This window comes from Notamacropus eugenii, chromosome 1 (genome assembly GCF_028372415.1).
Source record: "Notamacropus eugenii isolate mMacEug1 chromosome 1, mMacEug1.pri_v2, whole genome shotgun sequence".
NCBI classification, from domain to species: domain Eukaryota; kingdom Metazoa; phylum Chordata; class Mammalia; order Diprotodontia; family Macropodidae; genus Notamacropus; species Notamacropus eugenii.
Genome location: NC_092872.1, coordinates 208,686,939 through 208,703,904, shown reverse-complemented (window position 1 = coordinate 208,703,904; position 16,966 = coordinate 208,686,939). Strand labels below are relative to the sequence as shown.

The 16,966-nt window shown below is 38.8% G+C and overlaps 1 long non-coding RNA gene across 1 annotated transcript; it reads left to right on the top strand.

Moving 5' to 3' along the window:
- Positions 1–14: 14 nt before the first annotated feature.
- On the top strand, positions 15–15,784 carry LOC140514820 (uncharacterized). The gene is made up of 2 exons (XR_011970741.1): positions 15–595; positions 10,891–15,784. It is a non-coding gene; the product is annotated as an uncharacterized lncRNA (long non-coding RNA).
- The last annotated feature ends 1,182 nt before the right edge of the window (positions 15,785–16,966 follow it).

The following is a 16,966-nucleotide window of genomic DNA, read 5'->3' as shown; positions in this document are numbered from 1 at the left end:
GCCACCGGCGAGTGTGCGAGGGTGCGCAGGAGCTGCCGTCGGTGCGCGGTGACGTCAGCGCGCCACGGCTGCGTCAGCACGCGCCTCCGCTCGGGTATAAAAATAGCCGCGTGGGCAGGGTTAAGGAAGTAGTTGGAGGGCGTGGAGGGAGTTCTTTCCTCCTCCGCCTATTTGTGGCGAAAGTAAGCTCTTTGACGGGCCGAGGAGAGAAACGTCACTTAGCAAAGGGGAAATACTTGCCCCAAAGTTTAGAGCTACTTTCCTTTTAGGAGATAATAACTTCTAGATTCTGGTCATCAATTTACTGCTTGGAAAATGACTTTAGAGCTCAACTAGGCCACGCCCCTCAGCCCGCGAGCTCGTCGGGAGCCGGCCCCGCCTTTGTGCCCCAGAAACTGGAGCGTAGAGACCTGGCCAGGTGCTCGATGAGTGCTTGTTGACGGACAAAACCTGGCCGGACAGGTGAACTGGCCTCCAAGACCTCACAAGTAGGCGGCGGAGCTGGAATCGAGTCCTTATTGCGGCACCTTCCAAGCCTACGTGGGATTTCTGGTCGATAGGCTGAGGACCTCGGAGGTCTTGCCTGCGCTGTGCGGTGAGAAACGCCATTGGCAGCGTCGTGATGTCCAGGAGATAATTAAATCAGTTTTCGGTTGTATTTCTGCTGCTGTACGAGTGTCAGCACTTCAATCAGTTGATAAATATTAAGTGCCAACTATGTACCAAGGCATTGTGCTTAACTAGGGATACCAAAAAAGGCCAAAGGCAATCCCTTGCCCCAAGAAACTTAACTTGTAATCGAATCCTTAGTCACTTCTGTGACCTGAATTCAGATTGTAGAGTTAAAAAGGACTTTAGAATTCAACTAATCCACTCATTCAACAGGTGGAATATGAGGCCTAAAAGATGAAAATTAAATCCATCATTTTTTAAGTATCTACTATGTGCAAGGCACAAAGGAAAAAAAAATCCTGCTTTCAACCAGCCCTGTGTAATATGAAAAACATTAACATTATATATATTTATATACATAACATTACATATATATGTATATATACATATATATATATATATATATATATATATATATATATATATATATATATATATATAAAATGTTAATATAAGTTCTTCCAGAGAACTTCCAGTCAAGCAAGTTCAGTTATGTCCTGACTCTTTATGACCCTGCTTGGGGTTTTCTTGGCAGAGCTACTAGAGTAGTTTGCCATTTCCTTCCCCAGCTCATTTTGCAGATAAGGAAACTGAGGCAAACAGGGTTAAGTGACTTTCCCTATGGTCACCCAGCTAGTAAGTGGATGAGGCCACATTTGAACTCAGGTCCTGACTCCAGACCTCACATTCTATCCACAGTGTCATTAGAGACCTGGTTTGAATTCCAAATCTGGCTTTGGCTAGGTTTATAACTCAGGGAGTCATTTAACCTCTCTCAGTTTCTTCAACTATAAATGAAATAGTAACACCCTCCAGTTCCAGTTATCACATTGTTTTTGACAGAATCATATGTGATGACATATATTAATGGATTTATAAACGTTAAGTTCAAAACCAATCTCAGACACTTAACTAGCTGTGTAACCTTGGGCAAGTCACTTAACCTGTTTGCCTCGGTATCCTCATCTGTAAGATGGGAATAATAATAACACCAGGGTTGTTATGGGGGATCAAATGAGATAACGTTTACAAAGTGTTTTAGCCTAGTTCCTGGCATATAGTAGCTGCTTAATAAATATTATTGATTGATTAATTAGGAAAGGCTTCACAGAAAAGAAGTGGGATCTGAGCTGAGCCCTGAGAGAACTTAGATTCTGAAAGTCTCTAAAAGAGACAAGTAGAGGGAGTGCATTCCAGGAATAATTTATGCAGAGTTGTAGATGCAGGAGATGGCAAGGCAATTTTAACAAAGTAAACTGTAATCCAGTTTAGCTGGAAAATATACACTGCATAAGGAAGAAAGAACATGAAATCAGACTGGAAAGGCAAGTTGTAGTCAGATCTCATAGAGGTTTTATCTTAGATCAAATGAGATAATCCATGGAATATTCTTTTTAACCTTAAAGCACAATATAAATGCTGGGCATTAATGTTATCTTGGAGGCCCTAGGAAATGCAAGATTTTTGAGGAAGAGAATGATAAAGAAGCTGGTCAATGAGGAAAATTATTTTTGTATAAGAGGGAAATTGGATAGAGGAGAAAACTCCAGGGAAGATCAAATGAGATGAGGTATATAAAGCACTTTGTAAACTTTAAAGTCATAGCACTTCATAAACTAAATGTTAGCCATTCCTGCTAACAAATGCTAACTATATTATTATCTAACTAGTCTAGACAAGTAGACAAGTAGGGATGGAGACCTGATAGGGCAACAGCTATGTCAGTGGAGACACAAGGAAACAGATGGAAGAGCTGTTGTAGAGGATGAACAAAATTTGGCAAGTGAATGGATATGGGATGTTGGGGTTCAAGGAGAGAACTTCAAAGATGAGTTCCAGAACTGGCCTCTGGGGAGGATGGAAATGCCCTTAACAGGTTAAGGAAGAAGAGGGTTGGGTTGAGGAGGTTAATGAACAAGGTGGCCAGAAGTTTGACACTGAGAAATGTAGAATGATGTCCTCTGGATATGAGAGTTGGAACAGAGAGAAAGACTGAGCCAGGTACTAAACCTGAAAAAGGAGAAAAAGTGACCCAAAGGCTGACAGATAACTGTAAGAAGGAACTGGATGTAGTGAATCTTGTAAACAAAGCTTCTGTATGATGGTAGCATAAGGATGAAGTCTGTAAGTGTGAGGGAGAATTTAGAGAATAAGAGGCACAGTGAAAAAATATATCACCTAGGGTGTTTTGTTGCTCAGTTGTTTTCAGTTTTGTTGCACTCTTCATGGCCTCATTTGGGTTTTTTGGGAAAAAGTATTGGAGTAGTTTGCCATTTCCTTCTCCACCTCATTTTACAGATGAGGAAACTGAGGCTAATAGGGTGAAATGAATTACCCAGAGTAACACAGCTAGTAAGTGTCTGAAGTGAGATTTGAACTCATGTCTTCCTTATTCGAGGCCCAGCACTCTTTTCACTGTGACACCTAGCTGCCCTCACCTAGGATTAGTTTTTCATATTAAAACTCTCCATACTTGGAAAGAGTATAAAATCTGTCACAGACTATATTCAGGATCTTTGGAGCTTGAGATGACCTACTGTATAAGCTTGAGCTATACTGATATACCCTTCAAGAATGGATCATCTCCATACCTCAGTGAAGTAACATAGCAGGATTTGGGGGACAGCCCATTATGATCTAATGAATTTATGCATAGTAGTCAATGGAAGAAAAGAAAACAATCAAGATACCTTCAAATAATAGGAATCAAACAGAGAAGGACAGACTGTTGAGTTCCCCTGCCCCTTTGGGGCATGGAAAATGTGGTGTTTAGTGTATCGTTGGTAGAGTCCCCTGTAATAAAGCCTCCTTCAGATACCATTGGAGGTATAAGATATTGAAACCAAGTAGTGGCAGGATAGGAGGTAGTGGCATGATAGGAGGTATCTGTTAACTTAATAGGTAGTTAGGTGCCACAGTGAATAAAACAGAAAGATATGAGTTCAAATCTGGCCTCAGACACTAGCTGTGTAACTGTAGGAAAGTCACTTAACTTCTATCTTTCTCAGTTCCCTCATCTGTAGAATGGGGATAATAATATATCTTGAAGGGTTGTTATGAGGATAAAATGACGTACTGTTTGTATAGTGCTTTGCAAACCTTAGAGCACTATATGAATTATGACATTATTAATATTCAGTCAATCAATTAACATTTATTAAGCACCTACCATATGCCAAACCCTGAGCTAAAGATGAAATGAGTGTGGGTAGAAAGAGATGAGAAGTGGCTGGAAGTAGATTATTATTTAAGAACTTCCCTAAACAAGTAATTGTTTCCTGGCAGTTTGTATTAGGGCTTTGGCAGAAATTATTAATTATATATCAAAAGCAACTAAGCAAGCTAATTGGGAGACAAAGCCCACCATAAATAAAAAGACATACAAATATAAATAGGATTTGTAGATCAAGTTGAATTAGAGTTCCTAATGCAGGAAGCAAGTAGATATCCCTGAAACTCATTGAAGCCCTTGTCTCTGGAAGGACTAGGGGATTTTAGTTGACTGTAAGTTTAATATAAGTAAACAGAATTCAGTTGCTGAAACATCTAACACTCTCAGGATACATTAATAAAACATTTTGTCTTAATCACTATCTGACTTTTCTGCTTCCCCTCATATGCAGCTAAATGAAACTGGAGGAAGTCAGCAACTAAACTGACTGGGCCTCCTCCAAATGTATATTATCTAACTTCACCTGAGCCCTGACTTCAGAAAAGCATCCTTTTGCCCCTCACTAATTGATTATGTGTCTCACTCAGGACAGAGGTTGTTCTAAACTTTCTCTTCTCTTATCAAAGCTTCCACATGTTCCCCTAATTCTATTTCCTTAGCTGAGCAGACATCACTTTATAATTAACTGAAAAAAAAAATAGATCATTTATCCCATGAGCTTTTTCTCTTCATCTAAATCCTTTAACATAATCTTGCTTTCTCCTCTAGTCCTGTCTGATACTTCAGTAGCCCTTCTCTTCAAGGCCATCACCTCTATATGCATCCTTGCACCTTTTTCCTCTTGTCTTCTCTAGCAGAGAAACTTTTGGATCGAATATAAACTCTTGTCTTTTAATGCCCTTCGCTACCTGACTGTAATCTACCTTTCTAGCTTCTATTATTCCTGCCCTTCCTTTAACTCTATGGTTTGGTCAAAAAGGCCTTAATCAAACAAGCCTTCTTGCTTTACTTCACACACAGTACTCCATTTCCTGTCTCTGAGCCCTAGTACTAACTTTCCTTCATGTGGGTTTTGTACTCCCTCCTCACCTCAGCCTCACAGAATCCCTTACATCCTTCAAAACTCAGCTCAGAGACTACATTCAACACATTACATTTGATACTAGAGTTTGTGTTTCATTTTATGTGCTGGAGAAGACAGGACAGGATTAGAAGCCTTTCTGGATCTTTTCTTCCCCTCCTCTTCCCCTCCCCCATCCCAACTGCTAGTGTTTTCCATTCCTAAACTATTTTATATTGTTGTGTATTTTTTCTGTATATACACACACATAAACATGCATGTTCTCTTCCCTGATAGAATGTAAGACCCTCGAGAACAGGATCTTTCACTTTTGTCTTTGTACCCCTAGTATATAGAACCAGGCATATATTAGGTGACTGGTAAATCTTTGTTGTTTTGTCACAGGAAGTAATGGTTCCATTGTACTCTGCTAGTCAGATTTAATCTAGACTATTATGTTAATTTAACTTTGGGATCTGATACAGTGCTTTACACCTAGTAAGTATAAAGAAATGACCCCAGACTAAGTAGGATCAAAGTTCAGAGAAAGTGAGTCCTAATAACTACTGAAACAGCTCCAGAATATGGCCCATTAGCCACCAAGTAAGAAAATGTTTAATTTTAGATTGCACTGGAGAGCTGGTTCTCTTTCTTTCTGTCACTTAGTGTCCATAAATCCATAGATGGAGATTAATGAAGCAGTGAAGCTCTCCAGCTGACAGGGGCTCGAATGAGTTTGCTGTCATGTGGATTATGGAATTATGGAGGTTAACAAAAGCAGGATCAGCCTGGGAAACTCTCCAACTAATGGGAGTTTGAGCAAGTCAGAGAGCTAGCTTTTGAAAGAGTTTTAAAACTCATGTACGCATGCAATCTACATTCAATGTCTAATTCAACTCTTTGATGAGGATGTGAAGCTGGGGAATGGAATAGGGTAAGAGAGGATAACCTAACAGCTTGAAACCTAGACCTTGCCTCTTGCCTATCTGTTTGTGAATTTCTGATTTTTGCACCTACTTCTGCCTCTAACACAACCAGCTGACCTCTTTCTAGCCGTATGTCTGGTTCCTTATGTCATCTTGTTGTATTGTATTAACCTCCATTTGTGTTGGAATGTATGTGCCCCCACTATACATCTTTCCATTCTGTAAACAAGAGAAGGCTCGATCAGCACTATGTACCCTACTTAGCCATGGTCCTTTTTGGTCACTAGCAGACCTTATCATGGCTGAGCCAGATGAACCAGTATAGCTGGAATAATTTCTTTAGAGCAGGCATTCAAAATAATTGTTAATTGAATGAATCAGTAAATGAATAAATATACTAATAACGTAGGACCAATGGCATCCTGGGGCTCAGGGTGGGAGTCTCAGTTATCTAGTGTTTATTAAGCACCTGATATGTGCTGAAGAGACTAGGGGATACAAAGAAATGGGCACTGCTCTCAAGAAGCTCACAATCTGATGGCAAGACAATATGCAAATGACTACAGACAGACAAGATAGAGGTAGAATAAGTTGAGGATAGCCTCAGAGGAAAGGTAGTAGTCTAAGAAGGACATGGAAAGGCTTCCTGCAGAGGAGAAACTTCAAGTGAGACTAGAAGGAAGTAAGGGAAGCCAGGAGGTGAAGAGGAGGCTGAACACTGCAGGCATGGAGGACAACCAGTGAAAATGGAGACTAGTGTCACTAGATTGAAGAGAACATGGTGAGGTATAAGAAGTCTGGAAAGGTAGGAAGGGGCTGAGTTATAAAGGGCTTTACATATTTGATTCTGGAGGTAATGAGAAGCCACTGGAATTTATAGAAAAGGGGAGTGACATGGTCAGACCTGTACTTTAAGAAAATCAATTTGACATCTGAGTCAAAGATGGATTGAAATGGTGAGAGACTTGAGGAATGATGATCAACCAGCAGGCTATTGCTATAGCTCAGGCATGAGATGATAAGGGCCTGTATAAGATGGCAGTATCAGAGAAGAAAAGGGACATATGCAAGAGATGTTAGGAAGGTAAAAATGTTAGAACTTGACCATTGATTGGAAACAGGGGATAAAAGAAAGTGAGGACTAGAAAATATAACTTAGATTGCAAGCCTATGAAGATGGTCTGCTGGATCATACCTTCTGTCTGATTTATTCAAAGAGAAAAAGGTGAGTTTGAGGATGGAGTACCCTTGACAGTAATAGGGAGCTTAGAAAAAGAGGTGAGCTTGGGGAGAAAAAATGAGTTCAGTTTTGGATAGATTGAATTTAAGATATGTATGGGCCATCCAGTTTGAAATGTCTAATAAGCAGTTGGAGATTTGAGACTGGAGATCAGGAGAGAGGTGAGGATTGGACAAGTAGATCTGAAAGCCACCTTTATAGAAATTATCATTGAAACCATAGGATGTGATGAGATCACTATGTGTGGGATTCTGGTGGAAGAGTACCAATTCAGATACAGGCATTTTATAGGCAAATTTTTTGAAAACACCTGGCTGAAAAGTAATTTGGACATTACATTGGAAATTAAGATGCAAGAGGCTCAGTTTTACAACTAGCTAGGCATGACCTTGGCCTTCTTCAATCTTCAGTTGGCTTATATAAAATGAATAAGTAGGAAGGGTGATCTTCCAACTCTAAAACTGCATGATTCTAAAGTGACTTATATAAGTGTATGGAGATCCTTCATTAATACAAGTTGAGTTGGCAATTAACTGACATACTCAGAGTGGGGAGGGAAGTAAGGCAAAACTGTGAATTCCAAATAAAGATTTTTTAAAAGAGAAAACTGCATGAGTGTTGTCTTACTCATATTTCACATAAGGGCTAAAATACCACCTATGTCACATGCTAGGGTCACTGTAGGAGAATGTCAAAGCCAGGAGACAAATCCGGCAAATCTGGCCTGTAGCCATGGTAACTAATTTATATCTCTATAGCATGACATATTTACATTCATATTTTGTAAAGATACATTTTTAGCTATTCCACTTTCTGTTCTATTGGTCTGTTTTATAGTGGTAAAATGATTTCAAGCTCAGTTCCATCTTGTCTGGTTGGCACTACCTAATAAAAGATTCACTTCAGCAACCAGATACAGTGAGAATTCATCCTAAAGTAATAATAGCTAAGGAGAGGAAAAAGATGCATTAGTTATTTCCAAAAATTCCACTAAGCTACAGGAGTTATCAAGGCAGCAGGATGGAATAAGGCTGAAAAGGAAGGGTCATGATTTAGAAATATTTGTAGTTCCCCAAGAGAGTGTTTAGAAAGCAGTGCTCTGGTGATAGCATGGTGATTAGTAGAAACTGATGAAAATAGGAACAAAACTCCTATTAAACTATTCATTAATTTCCATTAAGATTGTATAATGCCTTAATTGACTGGAAGATTTCTTGAACATTCTTATGAAACTGTTCTAACTCATAAGATTATCTTAAGAAAGAGCTATTGTTTCATCCAACTACATAAATAATTCTGATAGATATGTGGCAATTAGTTGCTCACCTTTACATAGCATTTGTCAGTGTACAAAGCCCTTTCCTCAAATAAATCTGTGAGGTAAAAGTGCAAGTATTATTATCTCCCTTTTGCATATTTGGAAACTGAATTTCAGGGTGATTTTTCATTGTATTGGAGCTGGGACTTGGGAGGAATGGAATCTAGCATTCTTTCCACTGTACCATAAAAGCCTTATATTTCATGAGAACTTATGAAATCGTTCTTTAAAATGCATATTGGCAGATGCATTTTTTAAAATAATAGAATACCAAAGAAGCTAATGTTTCCAATGAAAAATATAAGCAAGAATTCTCCCTGCATATTAAATATAGAATTGAGTTTGATTTTCAGGTCTATATAATAGGCACTCAGTAAATATCTACTTAAATGGACTTATAAATTACTCCTTATTTATAGCTCATGTTCATATTGCACTTTACAGTTATAAACAGTTTTCCATATTGTCCACATTAGCAAAAACTCAGTTGTTTCCCATGTGGGAAATGCATGCAGTTGCAAGGAACTGTCCACCACTCAAGGTCAGCCAAATGGAAGACCAAACAGTGGTAGAGGTAAACTCAAAGTGCTCAGGTTCAAAAGGACATTGGTACAGTAACAGAGATGAATGAGGCCAAGTGGAAACATTCTCATGTACGAATTCAGTCTTGTTCAGATTCTTTACTTTGTTTCTGTTGCATTTCTTGAACTTTTGCCAGATCTTAGAATATACTTGCATATTTTATTCCTTGGATCCTGATGTATCTGCACTGCCAGTCTCTCCTCCTTTATCTTAACCAGGCCTCCTTTCTTTGTCCCCCAAATACTGGTTATTTTGTGAAAAAATCACCCAGTTGTCCAGAACAACACAACCCTTGATGCTGGAACTTCTTGAAGCCAAAACTGTTATAGCTGATGACTGCCTGAATTTTAACCCCTTCTTCTGACTAGATCTGCCCCTGGCAGAATACATTCAGCATTTCAGCCTTTTAATAATTATGCGAAGTAAATTCATTTTGCAGGTGAGGAAAGTGAGGCTCACAGAAAGTTAAGTGACAGCAGAAACTTCAATCTAGGTCTTCTGACTTGAGGTTCAGTACACTTTGCATTTTATCAAGCTTCCCCTCAGATTTATTCAGAGAGAAAACGTGAGATGAAGTTATAAATTCTAAATAAAGATTTTTTTTTTAAAGGGAGAAAGTAAACTGTCTATTTTCTTAATTGCCTATATGGCCTATGATTTGGGGGAGAAAGTTTTTTAAAAGGTTTGAAAATTTTTAAAAATTCTCCTTAAGGAACTAGAGTTTTTGGTTTTGTTTTTTTGCTGTATTTTGCTTGTAGGGAAGAGAGAGGAAGCATGTTGTCCCTTTACATTGACCATTACATTCTCAGAGGTTTAAAAAGTAGGGTCTTCCCCCTCCACCTCCAACAAAGATGAAGGCAATGGCAACTTCAGTGAAAGTCAGAGAAAACAGTGGGACAGATTTTTGTTTTATTTTCTAGGTGGGAGAAAGACAGTAAGCAGGGTTCCCCCCTCTTTTTTTTTAAATAGGGGAGAAAAAGTTATTAGTAATGATTATTTGGTTAAATAGTTACTGGGAACTATTTACAAGAAGCAGAAAAGAAACAAAGTAGAGAGGTACAAAAGTTGGAGTAGAAAAAATATGCAATGTGAAAGAGAATAAAGCTATATTGGTAGTAGTCATAAAATGATAATAATAACGAACATTTTTATAGTGCCTACTGTGTGCCAGGTATTTTTATAAATGTTATTTCATTTGATTTTCGCAATAATCCTTCAAGGTAGGTACTTTTATTCTCTCCATTTTGCAGTTGAGAAAACTGAGGCAAACAATGACTTATCCAAGGTTACGCAGCTAATAAGGATGATAAGCCAGGAGTAGGAAGTTTTTTTTTTTATGCACTATGAGGAGTGAGTTACTGAAGAATGGTAGATCTTGCTTTTTTGTTCTTTTTGTTTATTATTAAAAAAATCCAAAAAATGCAGTTTTAAAGCCTTTTACCCCCTAACAAGGTAGATCCCTCTACATATGAGGAACTACAAATATTTTTCTCCCTGGGGTGTCCAGTGATCTTGTTGCCTCAGGATGTATTCATAAGTGATCTAAATAATCTTGCCGTGCTGTTCCAGTGGAAATCATGGGGAACTGAGAGATAATATGGAGAGTGATTTATGTGCTCTCTTCACTCTCTGGTTCCTTGGGAGATGTTAAGATTGGTAGGAGAGGACATCATACTATTAAATTCACCCTGAGCTTGGGGAAACAGATTTGGTAGCAGGTGTGAGGGGAAAAGAGTTCCGAACCTCTGGAAGAACTTTTATGTGAGGCCAGAGTCTGTGGGAACCAGAGTACAAGAGGAGGTTTCAGAAATATGTTGGGGGGGTTTTGTTCTCTTTCGTCTTAAATTCATTTTTAAAATGTTTGTTTATATATTTTGTTTTTGTATGACATTCAATATATCCTTCTCCCTTCCTCCCCAGAGAACCATACCTTGTAACAAACAATGAAAAGAAGAAAAGACGTATATCATCAAGCCTACCCAATACCATCTATCAAATCATATTGTATGTGTAATATTTCACACCTGTGGTTCCCCATCTCTGCAAAAAAAGTCAGGGAGGTACATTTTTTTCATCTTGTCTTTTGAGCCAAGCTTGATCATTATAATTATCCTGAATTCAGTTTCTTTTTTGTTGCCCTTCTTTCCCATTTACATTATTTCAATAATTGCATATATATTTTTATTATCCCAGTTTATGTCTTCCCATGCCTCCCTGTATTCTCCATATTCATCATTTCTTACAGAGAAGTAATATTCCTTTACATTCATGTGCCACATTTTGTTTAGCTTTTTCTCTTATTGATGGGCATCTACTTCATTTTGAGTTCACTGATACTACCAAAAATCATGCTATAAATATTTCAGTGAAAATGGTATCCATAGCTTTAAGTTCCTTGGAATAGATGCCTGATGGAATAGATCTGAACCAAAGAATATGGACACTTTAGGCACTTTCTTGGCATAACATGGATTTGTGTTTGGAGTTGTATGTAACATGATTACAGTAACAGGGCTGTGACACTCTGATGGTCAACTGATTCACTGTTGGGAAAGGGAATAACTGATGCCATCTTCTGGGAGAAGAGAAAAATTACTGGAGAAGTGAGCTGAAGACAGAGCAACAAAAAGAAGAGGTCTGAGCTTCAGAGGAAGTGAGTGACACCGCACTGCTTGGATGGCTACATCCAAGGAGCAATGGAAGGGACCACAGTCATGGAAGGACAACTTAGGGCAATATACTAAGAGATTGATGTATATAGGTCATTAGGAGGGTTGTTAAGTGGTATTGTTGCTTTATAAGTGCTCTGATATGAGCCTCATCTGTATGCTTTAACCTTAAATGTGGTCATTCTCTGAGCCTTGCAAACCACTTGAAGGGGGTGTTCACCACTGTGACGAAAGATAGCTTGTTTAATGTCTAAATAGAAGAGGAATTTCCAATAGAAGGAGAGGTCTTTCAGGTGTTCCTGTTTGCATATCATGATGCTGTGCTGATTGCATCAAGCCCCAGAGTATTACAGGGTCTTCTTAACAACATCTCCCACCACTCAAAAAGGAATGACCTAGACATCCACAGAAGAAAAGTCAAATGAATGAAAAATATTTATCACTCAAACCACTGTATCAGTGGTATTGAACAGAGTAACCCTAAGCAATCAAGTCTCCTGATCCTTGTGGTGAGATGTCAGGGGGTCAGATTTATAAGGGGCAGGTAACACAGATGCCAAGATGTGCCCCCTTCAGAATTTAAGTGGGCACATTTGCACTTTGTATAGGTCAGGCATGTTGTTGAACAATTGCCTTCTACAGATTTGGGGCTCTGAATTTACCTCATTTTCAATAGGCTGAAGGCAACAAGGACTATCTCTTATTCCATTGAAATAGCACTCACCTATCTCTTGGGGCTTACTGACGTATGTACAAATGCTGTTCATCTTTCTCCATTTTGGCCTTCAAAGTTCTCGTTTGAATATCTGCTACCAGTACAAAGATCCATACCTGTATCCACAATGGCTCTATACAGGCACAAGTCCAAGCTTGCAGGCATAAGGCCCAGGGTTTCAAGTACAATGGTAGTCCTCCTATTCATTGTGGCCTAATCCTCCAGGAGTATTTCTCCTCTCATTTTAAGAAATCTGCTTACATTTAGGGTTAGATACTACTGCTGGCAATATCTGAGTATGGACTGATGCCCAATACCACATTCCCACACTAATTTTGAACAGTCAATAAGAACTCACTGGACTCTACTTTCCAAAGCATAGTCCATCTCTCAGATTGAAACGAATACAGTACAGCTGTTCTTCACACACACACACACACACACACACACACACACACACACACACACACACACACACACACACACACACACACACACACACACACATACGCACACATACACACACACTTCTCCCTAGGATTCTAGGGAGGCTTCTCTGATATTGGTTGTATTACCACACTGGACACCTTGTGGTGATCCTAACTTTGCCACTCTGGTTTCTGGCTAAGCTGAAATTTTAGGTTAGGTAAAAAATGAAAAACCCTCATCTAGAACTAGCAGAATGCCATCTCTCTTGCCCACATAAGTCTTGGCTCTGAAGCTCCATCTCCTAAGCAACTAGGATCACTGCTCCAGGTACCAACCTTTCTTTCTTTAATCCTCTCTACCCAGAAAACTATGGTCCAGGAAGTAATACCTTTCAATTCCTCTCTCATGGTATGTACAAATTCCTATGACCATGTGCTTTTGCTCCAAATACCATTGCTGATTGAGGAGGAGGGAGGAGAGAGAAATTCCTCTCTACTTCTTGCTGCACTCTCAAACAACTTGCTGTCTTCATGACTGACTCAAGCAGGCTTAGTTCCTGATTTGTAAACTCTTGGTCTCTCTGATTGGCTCATGTAATTAAGTACACAGAGATAAAACGAAAAGGCAATGCTTGACCTGTGGCAAGGCCATGCCATTTGCCCAGCTATATTCCAGGCCTTTTCATATGCAAATATAGCCGCTGGAAGACTGAAAGGGCTTTTTGCCCCACTCCTTTATGAATGGAAAATATGGACAGTCAAAAGTTTGAAAGGCATATAGCACAACTATATTGCCCACCCCTATGTCCTGCAAAGGGTGACACTCAAAGTCTGGTATTCTATCACTTCATCGAATGGAATGGGGAATTCTGTTGATCAGGGACAGTGCATTTTCAGAAGGATTGGGTGAGCAGCTCATTGAGTTAGTCTACCAGTCTGTGTTTCTTGGGCCTGTACTATAAATGGATAATGAGCAGGCCCCAGAACTGGATATGAGGAAAAGAGTGAACTGAATTTCACTGGGGAAATTGTATGGTGCTTTCAACAATTGCAAGCTACTAGCTGACACAAAACACCACCTTTTTTTCAACTGTGCTTTTCTCTTAATGTTTCCATGTGGCTGCAAAATACCACAAACTCCAAAGAATAAAAGTTACAATGGAGAGAGGAATAGTGAGTATAAACAGGCTCCAAGACTCCACTGATGGGTTGTGTGCAAGTGGTATCTGGTATATCATCCAGGAAATATACAATCAGAAGTGATGAGCTGGTTGTTGTAGAGAACCAGAGATAAACACTCCTAGCCGAATACCACTCTGGCAATTCTGATCCTGGATTTACTCTGCCATCCCAACAAACTCTCTAGCAGGTAGGGTACCCAGACTGAGAAACCCTCGAATAAGTAGGATGGCAACATGCTAAATGCTTTTACTGAGTAGTCTGGCAGTAGGATGGATCAGAGTAGGGGAAAAACAGTCAAGTAAACTAATTAGGAGATTCTTCACAACGATTGTGAGGTGATAAGGGCTTAAATTTAGAGAAGTAGTGTTAGCAAGATGTGGGTTAGAGACCAGCTCAGTTACTTACTCTGTGTTAGGTTAGACACCTAACCTCTTCAAATTTCAGTTTCATCTGCTGTAAAATGGAAGTAATGATACACAATTTACCTCAAAGTGTTGTTGTACAGAAAGCTGGGAAACAATTTTTACAATTCATCTCTGATAAAAGCCTCATTTCTCAAATATATAGAAAACCGAGTCAATTTTATAAGCATACAAGGCCTTCCCCAATTGATAAATGGTCAAAGGATATGAATAGGCAGTTTTCAGACTAAGAAATCAAAGCTATCTATAATCATATAAAAATGTTCTAAATTACTGTCGATTAGAGAAATACAAATTAAAACAATTCTGAGGTACCACCTCATACGTATCAGACTGGCTAATATGATAGAAAAGGAGAATGATAAATGTTGGAGGGGATATGGAAGATTGAGATACTAATTGATAACTGACCCAACCATTCTGGAGAGCAATTTGGAACTATACCCAAAGGGCTACAAAATCATGCATACCCTTTGATCCAGCAATACCACTACTAGGTCTGTATCCCAAAGAGATTTTTTAAAAAGGGAAAATGAACTTTGTGGGTCCAGTGTTATAACTGAGCTAAGGTGAATTTTCTTTCTCAAGAGACCAAGGTGGTATAGGGAAAAGTATGACTTGAGGGATTGCAGAAAATATTTGTTCTTGTTATATCTTTAAATGTCTCTTTGTAAAAGCTAATTGATTTTAGGTGGTTAAATGAAACTAGTTCACTAACCACTGCCACCTAGTAGGGGAGGAACACACCAAGCAGACTCTTGAGCTAAAGGCGGTAGAGAAGAGAGAACTCCCAAACTCCTCAGGTGATCCTGGAACTTTGTATGCAAGTGGTATCTGGTATATCATCAATGTAGGGGTGAAATGTAGCTTTCTCTGGGAGAAAGAGCCAGAGCATACACATTACATAAGCAAAAAGAGTAAAAGACTGTATAAAGTAACTAAGTATTCCTTTAAGTTAAGGCCATGTAATTAGGGCTCAATGATATAGCAGAGATTCAGGTGAAAAGTAGTATTTCTAATATGTGAAAGCTCAAATAATTAGATTATACTAATCTACCCATACCATATCTATTTGACTAACAAGATGGCAAGAGATAGAATTGGAGGTCAAATTCGTTTGCCTCAGAAAGGCCTTAGTTTGTATTCTACCTACTTTCCTAGAGATAAAAACCTAAAAGATTTTAGAGTGCAGAAAGTATTATTTCTTTCTTTTTCAATTTTCAACACTTTTATTTAAGGTTTTGAGTTTCAAATTCCATTCCTCTCTCCTTTTCCCCCTCACTGAGATGGCAAGTAATCAGATATAGTTTATACATGTGCAGTTATATGAACTATTCCCATATTAGTAATTTTGTACAAGAAGACTCAAAAGAAAAAAATAAAAGAAAGTGAAAAATAGCATGCTTCAGTCTGTATTCAATCAATATCAGTTCTTTCTCTGGAGGTGGATGGTATGATTCATCATGAGTCTTTTGGGATTATCTTGGATCATTGTATTGCTGAGAATAGCTAAGACATTCACAATTCTTTATTGAACAATATTAATGTTGCTGTGTACAATGTTCTCCTGCGTCTGTTCACTTCAGTATGCATCAGTTCATTTAAGTCTTTCTCTGAGCATGTGAGTCTCACCCCACAGAAATTAGGGGGCCTGAGGTTGACTGGAAGATATTCCCTTACACTTTAAATAAGAAACCAAGCTGATTTGGCTTGGTGCTTCTGTATCAATACTATTCCATTGGCTCCAAGGACCTAAGGTCTTTGCTCTTTCTCTCTCTTTCATAGCGGGGTCCCTCTGTTTTAGGCTCAGGTACCAAGTGCTACAACAGAACCAATACTGGTTCCAAAGAGAGCTGAGGTACTTCATCCTCCTCATTTTCATGGAAAAGCCCCTCTACTCTGAACCATCCCATGCAGTTCAAGTTTAATAATAATTAACTTTAAAAGGAAAATAAAATCAATTTTCCTATCTCAGAAGGAAAACTTAGTCCCTACAGAGATCCCAGAACATATGGGACTCTTTTCACAGGGATTAAGGATACGAGATTGACAGGAAGTCTGCGTCCCACTTTTCAGGTATGAAACCAAACTGTTCTGAGTGAAAATTCTTCCAAAAAAGTTCCCTCAGTACATAAGGCCATACAATGAGGCATTTGGATAAAATTTCTAGGTTTCCCTTTAGGTACATCAAAATTTCTCTAATGGTGTCTTTACCATAGAAAATTCCCTTGGAGGTCCAAGCATATTTCCTCTGGGTCCCTAGAGTAAAGGGCATCCAAAATTTCCCCCTATGTTATCCCTACCACACTAATACAAATGTAATACAAATGCAGTTTATAACTTACCCCTCATTAGGACAAGTAGATTAACTTAAACATGCTCAGAAAGCACCCACAAATATACATAAAATAGAAGTATGTGTATATGGGACTCCCAAAAAGGAATTAAGCACAGCATAAATTGCTCAAGATTTTTAGGCCAGCAGGTAAATCTTATTCTATGGATCTCAGACAAACTGTCTAGAATCATGTCAGAAACAAGGCAAGTCATTGAAGACTGATTAAAAGAAAAATATGAACT